Source organism: Gopherus flavomarginatus, chromosome 4 (assembly GCF_025201925.1).
Source record: "Gopherus flavomarginatus isolate rGopFla2 chromosome 4, rGopFla2.mat.asm, whole genome shotgun sequence".
Classification (NCBI taxonomy): Eukaryota; Metazoa; Chordata; order Testudines; family Testudinidae; genus Gopherus; species Gopherus flavomarginatus.
In genome coordinates this window covers 73533282-73552351 of record NC_066620.1, presented here as the reverse complement: position 1 = coordinate 73552351, position 19070 = coordinate 73533282, and the positions used below count along the sequence as shown (strand labels likewise).

General features: G+C 43.4%; 2 protein-coding genes across 5 annotated transcripts in view; both read right to left on the bottom strand.

The window, feature by feature from the left end:
- Positions 1-19070, bottom strand: part of LOC127049534 (uncharacterized) — a 219596-nt gene that overhangs the window by 59469 nt on the left and 141057 nt on the right. Inside the window, exon 2 of one of the 2 annotated variants that reach the window (XM_050950440.1) lies at positions 15058-15091. The exons of the other annotated variant lie outside the window; for it this stretch is intronic. The gene's annotated coding sequence lies outside the window, so the exon portion shown is untranslated. Of the gene's footprint in view, positions 1-15057; positions 15092-19070 lie in introns of those variants that run through there. 2 annotated transcript variants of the gene reach the window in all.
- Positions 1-19070, bottom strand: part of SMYD3 (SET and MYND domain containing 3) — a 690401-nt gene that overhangs the window by 588645 nt on the left and 82686 nt on the right. The window lies entirely within an intron of this gene.

Sequence of the window (19070 nt, the reverse complement as noted above, 5' to 3'; positions counted from 1 at the left end):
TGGGTTTTAGTTGGTTTGTGGGCTTTGTTTGTTTGTTTGTTTTTTGATATTATGGAAAAGCGACCTACTGTTCTTACAGGGGAGTTTTCAACAAATTCTTTGCATGTTTTGAATGATACATGATTGCCAGATGCTTTGCTTATTCCCAAGGAACCACTGAGAAACTCACTTGGGCACTAAAGGCAAAAGGACTTGCTTGTTCAGCCATGACCTCTCACATGCTAGGTATCACCTTTTGGGTCTAGGCAGTCGGCTAACTAGATCTCTATAAAGGTTTATAGAACAATGGAGGGGGCATATTGGATCTTGAATGCCAAAATGGGATGACTGACAAACCATCAGCATTGGCTTTTAGGAAAGTGGTGGAAAGTCTGGCCAAGAATGGACTGTCTAAGGCTGAGTACCAATTACTCTAGTTAGGGCTGTGTTTGTACTTTCTTATGAGGGATTTAGGATGAGTAGATTGATGGTGGTAACAGGTGAAAGTAGTTGCCAGGAATGCTTCACCTCACAGACTTGGAGCTAGACCCAAACCATTTGGAGCTCCATCAACAGTTCTCCAACATAAACTTGAGGAGAAATGGGGCAGTACTACGAGGGTTTTGTGTGTGTGTGTGTGTGTGTGTGTGTGTGTGTGTGTGTGTGCGTGTGCGTGTGCGTGTGCGTGTGCGTGTGCGTGTGCGTGTGCGTGTGTGTGCGCTCTCCTCTACTCCACCACCATGCCACCCTGGTACCAACTACATGTTACACAATGTCATCATCATTCTCACCTAATGCCAAACCTATTTCTAGAATGCCTCTCTGGCCAATGCCAAACTATAACTATCCCTTAACAATATTTTTAGAGACAAAGGAAGAAATCATGTATAGTTGAAACAGACGCCTCAGCATATTGTAACTGAAGTGACACCACATTTAGGACAAACACACACAAAGACAGTAATAAGAATCAAAACAGAAATAACATGATGTAGGCCATGTAAACAACCACAATCTTGTTTTTTGTATTCCTCTTGCCCACTTCCCTAATGTCACGTGTAGTCTCTCATTAGTACACAGAAGAATAAGATCTAGAGCTTCACCAACAGAAGTTATCATTGTAAATATCCCACGCACTGAGAGACCAAGCTACATAAATACAATGTGAGGAAATACAGGTATTAAGCCCTTAAAGAGACACCATGCTGAAGCTCTCACTATTTCCTAAGTGAGTGACACAATCTTTGTGGATGTGTCTGCCTTCTCCCAACCATACCCACTAATGTGTCTGCATACTAAAGACAGTCAATAGTGGACCAATTTAGAAGTAAAGTCAAATGATCAGTCTGACAGATTAAAGTGATTTGTCAGTGAAATAGCTACCTGGAAAAATTCTGATGTATAAATAATGTAGCATCTTTCTCTTTCAGGGTGAGGTGTTTTATGATTAAATATTTCATCACAGTTGTTACACTAAGCCTGGCCAACTCATCTACTCATTAGAATGATGGGATTTTTTTGTAACATATACACATCAAAGGCTTTTCTTTTCAAAATTTCAGTTTAGATTTAGGGGTGCCTGAGACAAATTCTGTTCTGACTAATGCCAGCACCAATCTGGAATAACTCTATTGCCTTCACTGGAGTTACTCTGCATTTACACTGATATGACAGAGCAGAATTTGGCCCCTCTGTTCATAACCACATTTTTGGGAAGATAAGTAAATACTTAATAAAAATGCCCAAGAAATTAAATAATGTGTTTAAATTACTATTATAAAGGTTTATAAGATATATAGGTCAGATTCTCTTTTACACTAAGGCTGCTTTACTCTGGTCTAGCAATGTAAAGAGACCTTAGAGCGTGTGTAAATGTAACTGGCAGTGTAAAGGGACCACAAAGTAGGCATAAATATTAAACCTGCTTTTAGGCCCAGATACACTGCCAGATTCCTTTAAAGGGGCCTTAGTGTAAATTAATCTGGCCTTTAAACTTTCCATTTCCAGGGCTATAAAATAGTACGTATAAGACTCTTGTTTGTAACTTCCTCCTGCCTTGGAAGGTCTCCAGATACAGAGGGAACAAACCACGTCAGTCTTGTGGTAAGTACCCCATTGCAGACAGACTACACAAATGCCACTATTGCATTCTATGGTAACATTTATTTCCCTACGGCTCCTTCTCAATTCAGTGGCAACACCTCCCAAAGTATAAGGCAAGCAACCTTACAAGCATAACCTGTTCAGTGCTCTCAAATCCCATTGGCTTCTATCAGAGTTGAGAGGGTTCAGCACCTATTGTAGAATTGTTCACGGGGTGGCTCCAGGCTCCAGAATGCCAAGCACGTGCTTGGGGCGGCATGCCGCAGAGGGCACTCTGCCGGTCGCCGGGAGGGTGGCAGGCAGGGTGCCTTCGTTGGCATGCCCACGGAGGGTCCACTGGTCCCGTGGCTCCGGTGGACCTCCCACAGGTGTGTCTGCGGAGGGTCTGCTGGTCCTGCGGCTCCAGCGAAGCCACAGGACCAGCAGACCCTCCGAAGGCATGCCTGCAGGAGCTCCACCGGAGCTGCGGGACCAGTGAGCAGCAGAGCGCCCCCCACGGCATGATACCGTGCTTGGGGCAGTGAAATGTCTAGAGCCGCCCCTGATTGCTCAACTCCCTAATGCAGTGGTTCCCAATCTTGTTCCGCCACTTGTGCAGGGAAAGCCCCTGGCAGGCTGGGCCGGTTTGTTTACCTGCCACGTCCGCAGGTTCGGCCAATTGCGGCTCCCAGTGGCTGCAGTTCGCTGTTCCAGGCCAATGGGAGCTGCTGGAAGCCGCAGCCAGTACGTTCCTTGGCCCGCGCTGCTTCCCGCAGCGTTTCATACACAGGTGATCACCGGGAAGAAAGTGCACAGGATAAAAAGAGGACATCATGAATAAGGATAATGGAGATAGTACAGAGTATGACTTAACTAAGAGCAGCCTATGCCCTTTGTTAGAGAAAGGCATGGAATAGGATAGTGAACTCCCAACTTTTTCTACCTATTCTATGGTACTTAAAATATGAAATTTTTTAAAATGTGGAAGGAGGCATTTATTTGTTAGGCCATTAAATAGGTTCCGTCACTAGAATATGTCCATATGGTTTATTGAAATGTTGACCTTATTGCTGTATTGTGTATATTGAAGTCGATGGGACTACTCATGTGAGTACAGGTTTGCAAGATCAGATGCTAAGATCCCAAACTAAACAGCAAGAGAGAAATTATAAATGACTTTCACATTTCTGAACTCTGACTCTCTGTACTCTGGTGACATCCTATGGATAAAAAAATTTAACTTCATAGGTTTTCTTCAGTTTCACACAGATTTTCTTCTCAGGTTCTCTTTACCAAAGTTTCATTTAACAAAAAATGTAATAAACCAAATCCAAAATAAAAAACATCTGTAACTATCATTACTTTTGTAACATTTTCTAACTGCAACTTTCACATCTGATAACACAAGGGATTACTTGCTTTCACATGCCTTTCACCACCACGACCATCAAATATTCAAGCTTATCTGTCAAGTAAGCTTTAACTACATCCTCTGTTGTTTCCCATCTCACTGGTTTCCAATTCCACTTAGGTCTTTAAAAACAAATATACCAAATTCTAAGGAGTGACTCTCAGTACTAAATCAGCCACATTTTAATAGTGAGTTTTCTTCCTTTAGGAAATAAAAACGTAATTCAGTAAGGCACTGATTTCAGTGGGACTACTCCTTAGGCCAGTGGTTCCCAAACTCGTTCCGCCGCTTGTGCAGGGAAAGCCCCTGGCGGGCCAGGCCAGTTTGTTTACCTGCCGCGTCCGCAGGTTCAGCCGATGGCGGCTCCCAGTAGCCGCAGTTCGCTGCTCCAGGCCAATGGGAGCTGTGGGAAGCGGCACAAGCCAAGGGACGTACTGGCCGCCGCTTCCAGCAGCTCCCATTGGCTTGGAGCAGCAAACTGCAGCCACTGGGAGCTGCCATCGGCTGAACCTGTGGACGCGGCAGGTAAACAAACCGGCTCGGCCCACCTGGGGCTTTCCCTGCACAAGTGGCAGAACAAGTTTGGGAACCACTGCCTTAGGTACATGCTTAAATTCCTTGGTGAATCAGGGTCCTATGTTATGCACTGATTTATAATCATTATTGTTGCTATGGCTTCAACTTTACCAGCTATCAATGTATTACAGAATTTGTATTAACATTTATTCCTAAGAAGGAAATTGTAACCATAGTAACGTTCATATTATAAGATTTTATCCTTAAATTTCTCCCATGCCCTACCTCTTGCTTTGTATTTTGTGTAGAATGGAAGCTAACTGTAATAAGCTTTAGGCTAATTTTTTTTGAAAATTGTCTGTTACAGCTATCCCCCATTCCATTTTGTTTCTTACAGCTGTCCCCATACTCCATTTTGGTTTTGTTCTCCTCCTGTGGCCGCCCTTCCCTGGCTGTTAAGTTGTTTACCAGGGCCACTGCCCTTCTCAAAAGGAGGGCCCCTTAAGTTGTTTACCAAGAGCCATTGCCCTTCTCAAAGGGATGGCCACTTGTGCTGCGTGTTAAGTGGGACCACTGCCCTGTTCAAAGGGTTAGTCCTGTTATCACCTTGTTAAACCTGGGCTTGGTGTAGGGCAGGCAATGTCCAAAGCTGCAAGACCTATTGTGTTTTTAAGATCCTGGGCATGAGTCATAGGCCTCATGTGCTTTTGAGTCACTTATTGCACAGGACTCTGCCCAGGTATGTCTCTGTGCTCACCTGCAGTTTTTCCCTGTGCCTCCTCCCCTGTGACAGAGGGAGCCTATCAGGATCACTGGCGGGAAACTGCCTAAGTTGGCCTTTAAAAACAGACATTTTTGAAACAAACATCAGAAAGGTTCCTGCATTGCTGCCTGGTCTGATCAGCCAGGGGTTTTGAGGGGTCCTCTCTCCGCTCTCGTTTTATTTTTGAGCATACCCCCGGTTTTTAAAAAAAATAAACCCAAGAAGAACGAATTGCAGCCTGAGAGATCTCCTGATTATCAAGACCGTACCGAGCCCTCCTTGCTTCTTCTGATGTTACTGCTGCCTTGGGGACTGGTAAGAATCCCTCTGTAAAACTTTCCATACTTTTATTTTATTACTTTAGCTGCTGGTTCTGTTTCCCTAGCACACAGACTCAAGCTAAACCTTGGTCTGTGTCTTAAAACCTCTCAAACTCTGCGGCACTTTGCTGCTAAAAATAAGCTTGTGCCAGCTGCTAAGCTCTGCTCCCTGCTTTCAGCTGTATCCACTGCTGCAGCCACCATCCCTGGGCTGCCTTGGGAGCTGTATCCTGGGCACATACCACTCTGCCCTCTGTGACTTCCCCATAGCATGAGGTGCACTGTAGTTTTTGCTTTTTAGTTTAATAAGTCATAGTTTGCTAAGATTGTAGAGCTTGTAAGTTTCACCTGCCTTGTTATAGTTTGCTGTTTTGTTGCTCTGTATAGTTGCTTGTTATAGTTTTCTTAGAATTGTGATATTTGTTGTTTTGCCTAGTCGTTGATTAAGATAGATTTAAAAAAGCCATTGCCTGGTTGTATTCTGTACCTGTTTTATTACTTTGTATAAGCTGCTTGTAATTTATATAAGTTTGATTAAGTTAGAGGACAGATAAGGTTTTTACTGCTTGAATTTGTCTTCCCACTGTCCCAATCTCTCCCTGAACTTTCCCGTGTCTGTTTTTCCCCCGCTCCAATCTCCCCGTGTACTTCTCCATGTCTCCCTGTGGTAACCCCTTGCTGCCCCCCTGCCCCTGTGTAACTTCCCAAACCCTTTGCCGCTTCTTTCCCTTTTTTTTTTTGGGTGACCCTCTAGCCCTTCTTTACACCTCTCTGCTGCCTCTCCCTGTATCCCCTGTGTTCGTGCCCCCGCTCCTCCGCTGCCCCTCCCCTACCGAAGATCACCATCACACTGCTCCGTTTGTCTTCACCTCGCTGCTCCGCAACTTCCCTGAAGTGCTCTCCGCTGCTGCAGCCTGTTTCTTCCCTCAGCTGTCTCCCCCATTCTCCACGTGCCTTCCCATCGCTTACACGTTCAGCGCCCTCCTCTCGTGCTGCTCCCAGACTCCCCTTAAGTGTGCTCCAGCTGCTCTTGTCTCCCGTACCTCCAGCCCGCATGCTCCTGAAGACTGCTACTCTGGGCTTCAGAGTCTCTCGCTGCTTGCAGCTGCACTCTCCTCTGGTCAGATACCACTAATCACTCACTCCCCTCCCCCGTCCTGTTTCTTGACCCAGCTTTTAGGTACACTCTTGCTATCACAGCCTCGCAAATTAAGTCAGTAATTTTCTACATTGCATAATTTCACTTATCACCCATATTGTATTATTGCACTGTGACTCACATTTTACTTGTGGTTATAACACCCCATTAGTTGCCTCCATTTTTCTAATATACTTTGTATACCATTTTTATATAGACGCTACCATTTTATTTTGCATTTTCTTTTGGGTACGTTTTGCACTCCACACTGTATCTAGAGTTGTTCCTATATAAAGTTGAGTTGCTTACTGACTGTACTGTATCCCATTGTGCTGAACCCCACTTACTGTACCCAACTGTTAAAACTCCCTACACTGTTCAGTAAGAACCCCCCCCTTATCATTGTTTATTGTAGACACCTTATACACCCCATCCCATCGCATTTCATTGTTAAATTCCCACCACTTCCTTTTTCCTTTAATAAAGAAATTAATTGGCACCCCACCTGTGTGGTAATTGCTCCCCAAGATCCCATATACCTGCAGGCAGGGACAAAAATAAGTAGGGTTGGCAGAATTCAATTTTTTAAAAATAATTTCTAAAAGATAATACTGGATATTTTAAGCTTATTTTAGATTTTTATGAATTAAATGTTTACAGTTGTGGGAAATAATGAAGGAGGGTCAGACAATTATTAAATGATAAGATTCAAAAAGTTAAAGCTTTATAAAATGTTAAAAACACAAACTATCAACATCACATGCCAAAATATATCAAGTACACATCCTTAAATCAACAAATCATTCCTGTTTCTATTGTTCATTCACTATTTCATTTGTAACATGCCTAATTCAAGTCTAAATCACTGGATTTTGACTCAGTTCTTAAGCAGAATTTTTTTTCTTTGCCTAACTGTAAATTTAAATAATAATCGATAAGAAATATTTTTTCATTAGTCTGTGGGCGTATGGGGAAGTCAACATTTGTCAATAAAAATCTAATTCTTCCAAGCTTAAATATAAAGGTAAATACTGTCTGAGCAACCCAATAGTTCAGAACCTCATGTTCAACGCCAATATAAAAAAAATATATTTTTACATTCGTGGGAAATTATTCTCATTTGTCTTTTCTTACATTTGTTCTCCCTTATATAGTTTACTACAATAATATATTGCTTTCACATGGGAATCAGAAATAATTATAAGTTTGGAAATCTTACTTATTTTTATTTGATGGAATAAAATTATCCTATGAAAAAAGTCACTGAATTCCAATACAGCATTTTTTCCTGTATCCAACCATGATTTTCAGTCTCTCTTACAACAGTGTTAACACATAGTAGGTGAGACTTTGAAAACAGATGGTTAAAAAGAGGAGCTGCACAGTCATAATATCTGTCATAAGACAAAGCATTGTCATTTACTTTCCTGCTCGGTTCGTCCAATCACATCATATCAGTGCACGCATTTCCAAAATTGTTACTGGTATTGGAGAGGCTTCAAAAGAGGCATAGATAGTGCAATGAGGTCTGAAGTAATATGAAAAATGACAAATTGATATGGATTGTTGGTGTTTTTTAAAATGGATTTTGCATGATTATTCAGTTAAAATCGTATTTGATGTTCCAGAAAATACTATATTTACATCACTATAATTCTTCAGTTAAATCTCATTTTGTCTAAGGCCAAGATATGTGGGCCTTTAATCATTCTACTGTAGCTTCTGCAATGGGTCATGAGTAAAATAGGATTATTTGTTTCAGTTCAACAACCATGGAATGAGACTTTGTAGAGCACAGCACAGGAAAAAGAAAAATATGTTGTTATTCTCTATTAGCAAAGGATGAGGCTGAAGGTTTAGTGATGGGCAAGTATTGGCAGTGAGCTGGAATTTTAGCTCACCTGTGTCAATGTTGATATGGTTGACAAATATCAGCTGACCTAGAAGTGAAATAAAAATGTTAGACTCGACAACCCAGGGCTGCTCAGAGGATTCAGGGGGCCTGGGGCAAAGCAATTTCGGAGGCCCCTTCCATAAAAACAAGTTGCAATACTATAGAATACTATATTCTTGTGGGGGCCCCTGTGCGGCCCAGGGCCTGGGGCAAATTGACCCACTTGCCCCCCTCCCTCTGGGCGGCCCTGCGACAACCATGCCATCCTTCACGGAATATATGAAATGCCAACACTTCCTGGTTTGAAGGAAATGGGTTCCTTTTCATTTCTAGAGTCAGCCATGCCCAATGCTGATGAGTTAAACTCGGGATGGAAGGAAAGGTTCACTGCCATTGAAAAAGCCTCGACAACCCATATTTTTTATATATATATATATATATATATATATATATATATATGGTAATTTGCTGCTGTTATTTCAAAGTTGTAATAAATGTGAGGCTATATATATATATATATATATATATATATATATATATATATATATATATGAACATCTCTCTTCTGTTTCTCTTTTCTCTTTGAATTGTTCATCCTAACTCAGAGGTGACAAAAAAAAACCTTGCTATTTACAGTCACATTCTGCATATATCACATGAAAATAGTTACATTCTAATTCTCTACCTTTTAAAAAAATCTTTTTGTCCAGAAGTAGCTTTTTCTCCAGCTCTACCACCTGCTCGCTCATAAGAGATTTTCACGTGTACATTTGTATAGTGTTCTGAATCCAGGGTGATGTACAGAACATAAGAAACTAGATAAATACTAGCTGTGTGGCCTTGGTCAAGCAAATTCACCTATTTACCTCTCTTCTCCTCTGCAAAAGGGAAATCATACTTGTTGGCCCTTTTTTAGTAGGGTTCTAGGAGGATGAGAGCACATCAACACCATTATCTACACTTTGTATTGATTTTCAATCCAGTTCCACAACTGCTTCAAGGTTGTCATCCTTACCTGTAAATCTTTAAGTTGCCTAGGACATGGCTACATCTGAGACCACCCAGCCCCACAATGGCAGCTTTCACTCATGGCAGATGCTATGGTTGGGATTCCCAGCAGTGTGGCAGACTCAGATGTTGAGAACTTTTCATGAAAGACTACACTACAACTTCTTGGATTTATATATAAATATCTAATTATAGAGCGGAGAGCCCCACTTTAGAAAGGAAGGATGGTCCAGTGGTTAGCATCTGAGACTAGAATGTAAAAGGTTCAATTCCCTAATCTGACCCAGACTTCTTGTATCATTGGGCAAGTCACTTCATCTCCCTGTCTCAGTTTCCACCTGTAAAATAGGGATAATAGCGCTTCTCTATCTCACAGGGCTGTTGTGAGGATACAATACATAAAAGATTGTGAGAAACTCAGCTACTTCAGTAATCAAAGCCAATAAGTACTTACAATAAAATAGAATTTTAATAAAGAAGTAGATATTTATTAAGCTCTTGGCAAAACTGTGACATCAAAGCTATGAGCAATATATGCACATGTGCCTCTCATTATGAAAGGTGCTGGATTGATAGAGGGCTTCCACCTGTGGCATTGTCTATCAGCAGAAGAGGTACAAGCCTCCTCACATAGTCTCCAAGGTACCTGAAGCAAGACTTGGGCGTAGGGTGAAGCCATCAGCTGTATAGTTGACAGGATAGTTAAACTGCAGTACCCATTCAGTTTTTGACTGTTTTGCAGACACCTTAATGCTAATTATATTGCTTGTTTTGTGATGGGGCGGCCCCAAGTATGGCATCATGCCGCGGGGGGCGCTCTGCTCCATTAATAACTGTACTGAACATATCTAAAAGGTAAAAAATGATATTTTTCCTAACTGCCGGTCCAGTACGCTCATCCTTTCAAGCTGTGTTCTTTCAGGCTCATATATCACCACTATGAAAATGGATTCAGCAGGCCAAATTCTGCCCTCCATTACACCTGGATGTGCTCATTCAGAAACAAATGAGGGGGCTGAATCAGTGGGAGAGGAAGCCAGGAGGTTTTGAAAAGTATACACTCAATGCCCAAGGCCTGGAGTATAGGAATGAGAATTCCAGCAGGTCTACACTCGAGCTGGGATGGTCCCTTCAGACTGGCCAGGCTGGCATTCTCGTCACTGTGCTCAGGGGGCTGGATACTTAGACATCTGGCTCTTTAAAGAGAGGTGAAGTACATTGCTAGAATATAACATAGAATAAAACACTGATGTACTGTATCACAGTACAACAAGATCTTGTTGGGAAAACTTCACACTCGAATTGAAAGACCTGCAGCCATGCTGTTTTGTGTGGTGATCCTTTCAGAGCTCACAAACTAAGCAGAAATTTGGAATGGGTCAGTGTTAGATGAGACACTGGCATGGAGTAACTTGGTGATCAAGGACTGGTGTGGGCAATTCAATAGATGCCACTCTTCTCTCAAATTTAACACCAAGACTGTATCCCAGCATAGTGTTAAGTGGCACTGTGCTGGGGGAGATAGTCTTTCACAGGAGATAGAAAACGAAGGCCTTGACCATTTATGGTCACTGAAAATTCACAATACTTACTGTAAAATTTTGTAAAGAAGTCATTTCAAGTGTTACTGGACTTATTCTAGCTAGAACATTCCTGCTCTTATTGGATACTACATTTTCCCTCACTTCCTGTCCTAAAGTACTGCATGGTGCGGCTGTGCATTGTTAAAACAGCATTGTGTTCTAACCCAGGGGTGGCTGCAGAGATTACTTAACCCACCTGACTGGGATGTTGCAAGGTTTATATTTGTAAAGGACGTTAAGACCTTCAGATGAAAGGCACAATTATCAAGTGCTAGGTATTAACCATCCTTGCAAAACTAATTAACTTTGAAAAATGTATGTGAACATTTAAACTGAATTATAAACTAAGATGCAAGACAGTAATTTATGTTGGCAATGCTCATGACAGAAAGGGAATTACAAACACATGTTCTGAGACTGCCTGAAAAACAAAAGGATTCTGAGATAAGATCTTACGAACAATTAATAATATTGCCAAGGGAAATAGTTTAGCCTTCATCAGCTGAACTATATATACTAACAGATGACCCAAAACTAAAAAGTATATTCTATGAAAATATCATATTGCTTCACTTAAGCTTGTTAGTGGCAAAGATTATTATTTTAGGACATTGGAAGGAAATGTCAGGACAATTCCTTTTAGAACGAACGGATGACAATCTTAACTGATAGTGTCACATATAAAAAGGTAACATATGGAAGAGAAAACAAGAACAGTTTGGAATCTATTTGTGAAATACATCTAAGGGGTCAAAATTTCCAGGATCAGAAACAGGGTTAAGGATAAATATAGATGTAGTTGACTGACATATAGTCACGTTTAGATGGCCAGAGGATATACAGTCACTCAGACAGGGGCGGCTCTGGACATTTCACCGCCCCAAGTATGGCATCATGCCGTGGGGGGCGCTCCGCGGCTCGTTGCTCCGCAGCTCCGGTGGAGCTCCCGTAGGCGTGCCTGTGGAGGGTCCGCTGGTCCTGCGGCTTTGCTGGAGCCGCGGAACCAGTGGACCCTCCGCAGGCACACCTGCGGGAGGTCCACCTGTTATAACCTTAGTCCCAGATTTGGACCTTAGCGTCCAAAATATGGGGGTTAGCATGAAAACCCTCCAAGCTTAGTTACCAGCTTGGACCTGGTACCTGCTGCCACCACCCAAAAAATTAGAGTGTTTTGGGGCACTCTGGTCCCCCTGAAAAACCTTCCCTGGGGACCCCAAGACCCAAATCCCTTGAGTCTCACAACAAAGGGAAATAATCCTTTTTCCCTTCCCCCCTCCAGGTGCTCCTGGAGAGATACACAGACACAAGCTCTGTGAAACTACACAGAGACTCCCCCCTCTCTGTTCCCAATCCTGGAAACAAAAAGTACTTTCCTATTCCCCCAGAGGGAATGCAAAATCAGGCTAGCAATCCAACACACAGATCTCCCCGATTTCTTCCTCCCACCAATTCCCTGGTGAGTACAGACTCAATTTCCCTGAAGTAAAGAAAACTTCAACAGGTCTTAAAAGAAAGCTTTATATAAAAAGAAAGAAAAATACATACAAATGTGCTCTCTGTATTAAGATGATACAACACAGGGTCAATTGCTTAAAAGAATATTGAATAAACAGCCTTATTCAAAAAGAATACAAATCAAAGCACTCCAGCACTTATATTCATGCAAATACCAAAGAAAAGAAACCATAGAACTTACTATCTGATCTCTTTGTCCTTACACTTAGAAACAGAAGATTAGAAAGTAGAACTACTTCTCCAAAGCTCAGAGAAAGCAGGAAAACAGACAAAAGACTCAGACACACAATTCCCTCCACCCAAAGTTGAAAAAATCCGGTTTCCTGATTGGTCCTCTGGTCAGGTGCTTCAGGTGAAAGAGACATTAACCCTTAGCTATCTGTTTATGACACGCCCCCCAAATTGCAGACAGTGGGGAAGCTCACTGGCGGCGATTTCCTTCTAGAACTTGAAAATAAACAGATTAATACATATACTCCTAAGTATATAACTAACAGACTTTTACATTTTAAGAACACTTTTTAACTACTGAATTCTGGGAAACTCTCACGGGAGAGTGCATCAGCTACTTTGTTAGAAGCTCCTGTGATGTGTTGAATTTCAAAATCAAAATCTTGGAGAGCTAAACTCCAACGAAGAAGTTTCTTGTTGTTCCCCTTGGCAGTATGAAGCCACTTTAGTGCAGCATGGTTAGTTTGTAGTTGGAACCGCCGTCCCCAAACATATGGGCATAGCTTTTCCAGGGCGTACACAATGGCATAGCATTCCTTTTCACTGACTGACCAGTGACTTTCCCTCTCAGACAGTTTCTTGCTGAGAAACACGACAGGATGGAAGTTGTGATCTGTTGCTTCCTGCATGAGCACCGCTCCTATACCACGCTCAGATGCATCTGTGGTTACTAGGAATGGCTTGTCAAAATCCGGGGCCCTGAGCACAGGGTCAGACATGAGCGTCACCTTAAGCTGGGTAAAGGCCTTTTGACACTCATCAGTCCACTTAACGGCATTTGGCTGGGTCTTTTTGGTCAGGTCGGTCAGTGGGGCAGTGATTTGGCTGTAGTGTGGTACAAATCGCCTGTAGTATCCGGCCAAGCCTAAGAAGGATTGGACCTGCTTCTTGGACCGTGGGACAGGCCACTTTTGGATAGCATCCACCTTGGCCTGTAGGGGGTTTATGGTTCCTCGACCCACCTGGTGCCCCAGGTAAGTCACTCTGTTTTGGCCTATTTGACACTTTTTGGCCTTAACAGTTAGTCCTGCCTGCCTGATGCGCTCAAAGACCTTTTCCAGGTGTAGTAGGTGTTCGGGCCAGGAGTCTGAAAAAATGGCCACATCATCGAGGTAGGCAACTGCAAATTCTCCCAGTCCAGCTAGTAGACCATCTACCAGCCTCTGGAAGGTGGCGGGTGCATTTCGAAGGCCGAAAGGAAGGACATTGAATTCATACACCCCCGCATGGGTGACGAATGCTGATCTCTCCTTGGCAGGTTCATCTAGCGGTACTTGCCAGTACCCCTTGGTTAAGTCTATTGTAGAGATGAACTGGGCACATCCCAACTTTTCCAATAGCTCATCGGTACGTGGCATTGGATAGTTGTCCGGACGAGTTACAGCATTTAGCTTACGGTAGTCCACGCAAAAGCGTATTTCCCCATCTGGTTTGGGTACCAGAACCACTGGAGATGCCCATGCACTGGTAGATGGGCGGATTATACCCATCTGTAGCATGTTCTGGATCTCCCGTTCTATAGCAGCTTGGGCATGAGGAGACACTCGGTAGGGTGCGGTTCTGATTGGGTGAGCATTACCTGTATCAATGGAGTGGTATGCCCGTTCAGTCCGTCCTGGGGTGGCTGAGAACAATGGGGCGAAGCTAGTGCACAGCTCCTTGATTTGTTGCCGCTGCAGACGTTCCAGGGTGGTTGAGAGGTTCACCTCTTCCACGCCACCGTCTTTTTTTCCGTCGTAGTAGACACCGTCAGGCCACTCAGCATCATCTCCCTGGACTGTAAACTGACAAACCTGTAAGTCTCTGGAATAGAAAGGCTTGAGAGAATTAACATGGTACACTTTAGGCTTTAGTGAGGAATTGGGAAATGCTATGAGGTAGTTTACAGCTCCCAGGCGCTCTTGGACCGTGAATGGCCCTTCCCATGATGCTTCCATCTTATGGGCCTGTTGCGCCTTCAAGACCATAACCTGGTCTCCTACCTTGAAGGACCGATCTCTAGCATGTCTGTCATACCAGGCCTTTTGCTCTTCTTGAGCATCCTTTAGGTTCTCTCTAGCAAGGGCTAAAGAGTGTCGGAGGGTGCTTTGTAGGTCGCTTACAAAGTCCAGAATGTTAGTTCCTGGAGAAGGCGTAAACCCCTCCCATTGCTGCTTCACCAACTGTAATGGCCCCTTAACCTCGTGACCATACACAAGTTCAAACGGTGAAAACCCTAAACTGGGATGTGGTACAGCCCTGTAGGCAAACAGCAACTGCTGCAACACTAGGTCCCAATTATTGGAGAATTTGTTGATGAATTTTCGTATCATGGCCCCCAAAGTTCCATTGAACCTTTCCACCAGGCCATTGGTTTGATGGTGGTACGGGGTGGCAACCAAGTGATTCACCCCATGAGTTTCCCACAGTTTTTCCATGGTCCCTGCCAGGAAATTAGACCCTGAATCTGTAAGGATGTCAGAGGGCCAACCTACCCTGGCAAAGATGTCTGTTAGGGCCAGGCACACAGTGTTAGCCCTGGTGTTGCCTAGAGCTACTGCTTCCGGCCATCGGGTAGCAAAGTCCACTAAAGTCAGTACGTACTGCTTTCCTCTGGGCGTCTTTTTTGGGAAAGGGCCCAGAATATCCACAGCTACTCGCTGAAATGGGACCTCAATTATGGGGAGTGGCTGGAGAGGGGCCTTGACCTGGTCTTGAGGCTTTCCCACTCTTTGGCATACCTCACAAGACCGGACATACTTGGCAACATCCTTGCCCATCCCCTCCCAGTGGAAGGACTTCCCCAACCGGTCCTTGGTTTTGTTCACCCCAGCATGGCCACTGGGATGATCATGGGCTAAGCTTAAGAGCTTCCCCCGGTACTTAGTTGGAACCACCAACTGTTTTTGCGGCTGCCATTCTTCCCGGTGTCCACCAGAAAGAATTTCCTTGTATAAAAGTCCTTGGTCTATAACAAACCGGGATCGATTAGAAGAGCTGAGAGGCGGTGGGGTGTTCCGTGCCGCCGCCCAAGCTTTCTGAAGGCTGTCATTCGCTTCCTGCTCAGTCTGGAACTGTTTCCTTGAGGCTGGGGTCACCAGTTCTTCCTCAGACTGTGGACTTGGGCTTGGTCCCTCTGGAAGCGATGTAGGTGATGGGGTTGTTTCCGTTGCTGGTGAACCGCTCTCCGCTGGTGCACCTGAGGGTATTTCAGGCTCTGGCTGAGCCTTTTGGGTATGGCTGTCTGTTGCTTCTGCCAGTTATGGCTCGCTGGCGCCCTCTGGTGTTGAGTTTGAAGATGTGGTTGCACTTGCTGGTGCTGGTTGCTGTTCCAGTTCCGGGCCTGGGACTGGAGGTGCTGTGGCTGTTTCAGTGGTTGGCATGGAATCTGGGTCCACTACCTCTGTCTGGGTCTCTGGTAACACAGACGGGGCGTCTGTGGACGGTTCAGGAACAGGAATGGGTCTGGAAGCTTGCCTGGTTTGGCTACGTGTAACCATTCCCACTCTCTTGGCCCGCCTCACCTGGTTGGCCAAGTCTTCCCCCAGTAGCATGGGGATAGGATAATTGTCATAGACTGCAAAAGTCCACATTCCTGACCAGCCTTTGTACTGGACAGGCAGTTGAGCTGTAGGCAAGTCTACAGCTTGTGACATGAAGGGGTAAATTGTAACTTTGGCCTTTGGGTTGATGAATTTGGGGTCAACGAAGGATTGGTGGATAGCTGACACTTGTGCCCCCGTGTCTCTCCACGCAGTAACCTTCTTTCCGCCCACTCTCAAATTTTCCCTTCGCTCCAAGGGTATTTGAGAGGCATCCGGGCCTGAGGATCTTTGGTGTGATGGTGGTGTAATGAATTGCACTTGCATGGTGTTTTTGGGACAGTTGGCCTTGATATGTCCCAGTTCATTACACTTAAAGCATCTTCCATCTGATGGGTCACTGGGCCGAGGTGAGTTACTGGAGACTGGTGAGGTGGAAGGGTAGGGTATCTGTGGCTTTACTTGGGTGGTATGTGGGGTCTTTGGCTGTCCTCGGTTGTAGGGTTTATGGTCTGTGTGCCCCCTGGGGTAATCGTTCCCCTTGACAGTAGCTTTCTTGCTTTCTGCCACTTCCATCCATTTGGCTCCAATCTCCCCCGCCTCAGCGATATCTTTGGGATTTCCATCTTGTATGTACCGTGTGATGTCTTCAGGAACACCATCCAAGAACTGCTCCATTTGTATGAGGAGGTTCAGTTCTTCCAAGGTTTGAATGTTGTTTCCTGTTATCCAGGCCTCATAGTTTTTTGCAATGTAGTAGGCGTGTTTGGGAAATGACACCTCAGGTTTCCACTTTTGGGTTCTGAAGCGCCGACGGGCATGATCTGGGGTTATCCCCATTCGGTATCTGGCCTTGGTTAGAAAAAGTTTATAGTCATTCATTTGCTGCTTAGGCATTTCAGCTGCCACCTCTGCTAAAGGTCCACTGAGCTGTGACCTCAATTCTACCATGTACTGGTCTTTGGGAATGCTGTACCCAAGACAGGCTCTTTCAAAATTTTCCAAGAAGGCCTCGGTGTCATCACCTGCCTTGTAGGTGGGAAATTTCCTGTGCTGTGGAGCAATAATGGGCGCCGGGTTGTTAGGGTTGGCTGGCACAGGCAGCCCAGCTTTTGCCAAGTCCACCGGAGCCATGGGACCAGTGGACCCTCCGCAGGCATGCTGCCGAAGGCACCCTGCCTGCCGCCCTCCTGGCGACCTGCAGAGCGTCCCCCCAGCGGCATGCCGCCCCAAGCACGCGCTTGGTGTGCTGGGGCCTGGAGCCGCCCCTGCACTCAGGGCATTGACTTCTTCATTTCTTAAAATCAAAAAGGGAGTATGACTATTCTATGACACTGACAAAAAAAATTCTAACAGATCATATAGAATACTGCATCATTTAATTTGCAAAAATATTACCATATATACACAAATAAATCTAATACCAAACAGGCACAGTGGCCAGAATACAGTATCCTATGGTTACATAATGTTAAAGGATCTTCATTTGAAGGGCATAAGCTAAGAAGAGGCTGAACTCCATGTCTATGCTTTGTTTGGTTGGATTCTGTTCATAAGGCACATAGTCTCTTTCACATTATTCATTCCATGTACATGAACAGTAAAACAGGTCATTTTTAAGTAAACCTTTTATAGGTGGACCAATTTTTACAATTTTACAATGTTTACAGTTACTACCTACGAATAACAAGGAATGCTTTCGGTCAGTTTCGTCAAAATTTATTGATCATACACAAAAACACAAAAAAGACTGGCCCAGGAAATCAAAAAGGGATCATTTGTTTTTAAATGTATGTAATTTAAACTAATTAGCAGATATTCTTGAAAATTCCCTGGAAATTACTTCAATGCTCAAAGAATAAATGCTCTTAATTTAGGGGGGATTCACTAAATTATTCAAATGTAAGTACGTTTTAAGTGCAGATGTCAATGCAACCTTTGTTGGCAAAATACACTAGTCTCATTAACTCGATGTTTCTGCTAAAATGGGCCCAGATTGTAAAGTTTTTACTCACATCGGTAATCAGTTTCAATATTAAAATTGCCATCTCTAGGTTTCAGGATCAACAACTCATTGAGAAGAATGGGGCAGATCATGCCTGTCAGAGCCATGGAGCCAGATTCTCACTTGGTGTAAATCAGCACAACTGCACTGCTCTCCATGGAGCTAACGCCAGTCCACATCAGCTGAGGTTCTGGTCCATTGTTTCAAGTGGTCTGGAGACGCAAGAAGGCAATGGTATATCAATTAATTTGCTGTTCATGTTTTCAGAGTTCTTTCCTGTACGACCATAAAGGCTAGAAATTTTTTTAAATGAAAACTTAGATCCTAGAGTATCCATTCAATAACAAATATATTCAACAACAACTTTCATCAGTGAAAACAGTCATTGATAACCAATGCATCATATATAGAAAAGGGTATAACAAATAGTGTTTATAGTGGATATATTAACAAAATGATAAAAAAGCAACACAGATATCTTAGATGTCACAAAAATCTAGAAGGGGGTCAATTTTCAAATCCTAGACATCAGGAATTTATTGGCTAAAAGAATAGAAAGAAATTCAGACTTGCCAAAAAAATTTCCTAAAATCCTCATTAAAACAGATTTACTTGAAAATTAATTCTGTACTTCAGTGTTGTAAGTTTGTAAAGGATTCACTAAAGTGTTCATAACAAAGAAGTTTAATACCTGATTTGGATGCAAAACAAAATACATCCTTAACAATGGAGCCACTATAGCACCTCTAAAGTAAAAAAGTTGAAGTGAGTCTTCATCTGCTAGAGTGATTTAGCAACTCCATCTGAAAGAGGATGAAACATCTATACATATGATACCCTTGTGAGTTCATGAGACAGATCACTCTATCCATCATACCAAAAGGAAAGGAAAGGTTATAGAGGTTAATAGAGACAGAGTATCTGTAATTGATTTCTGTAATTCATTCCACACTCAATATACTCCAATGATCATTGAGCTATTTGTAATGTTCTTATGAATCAATGCTTCTCTTCATGTTCAAAATACAGTATAAAACTATGAAGCCATAAAGTCTACCTACACAAATCCTCATGAAGGTATATAAACAAGACCTCTATGAGTTT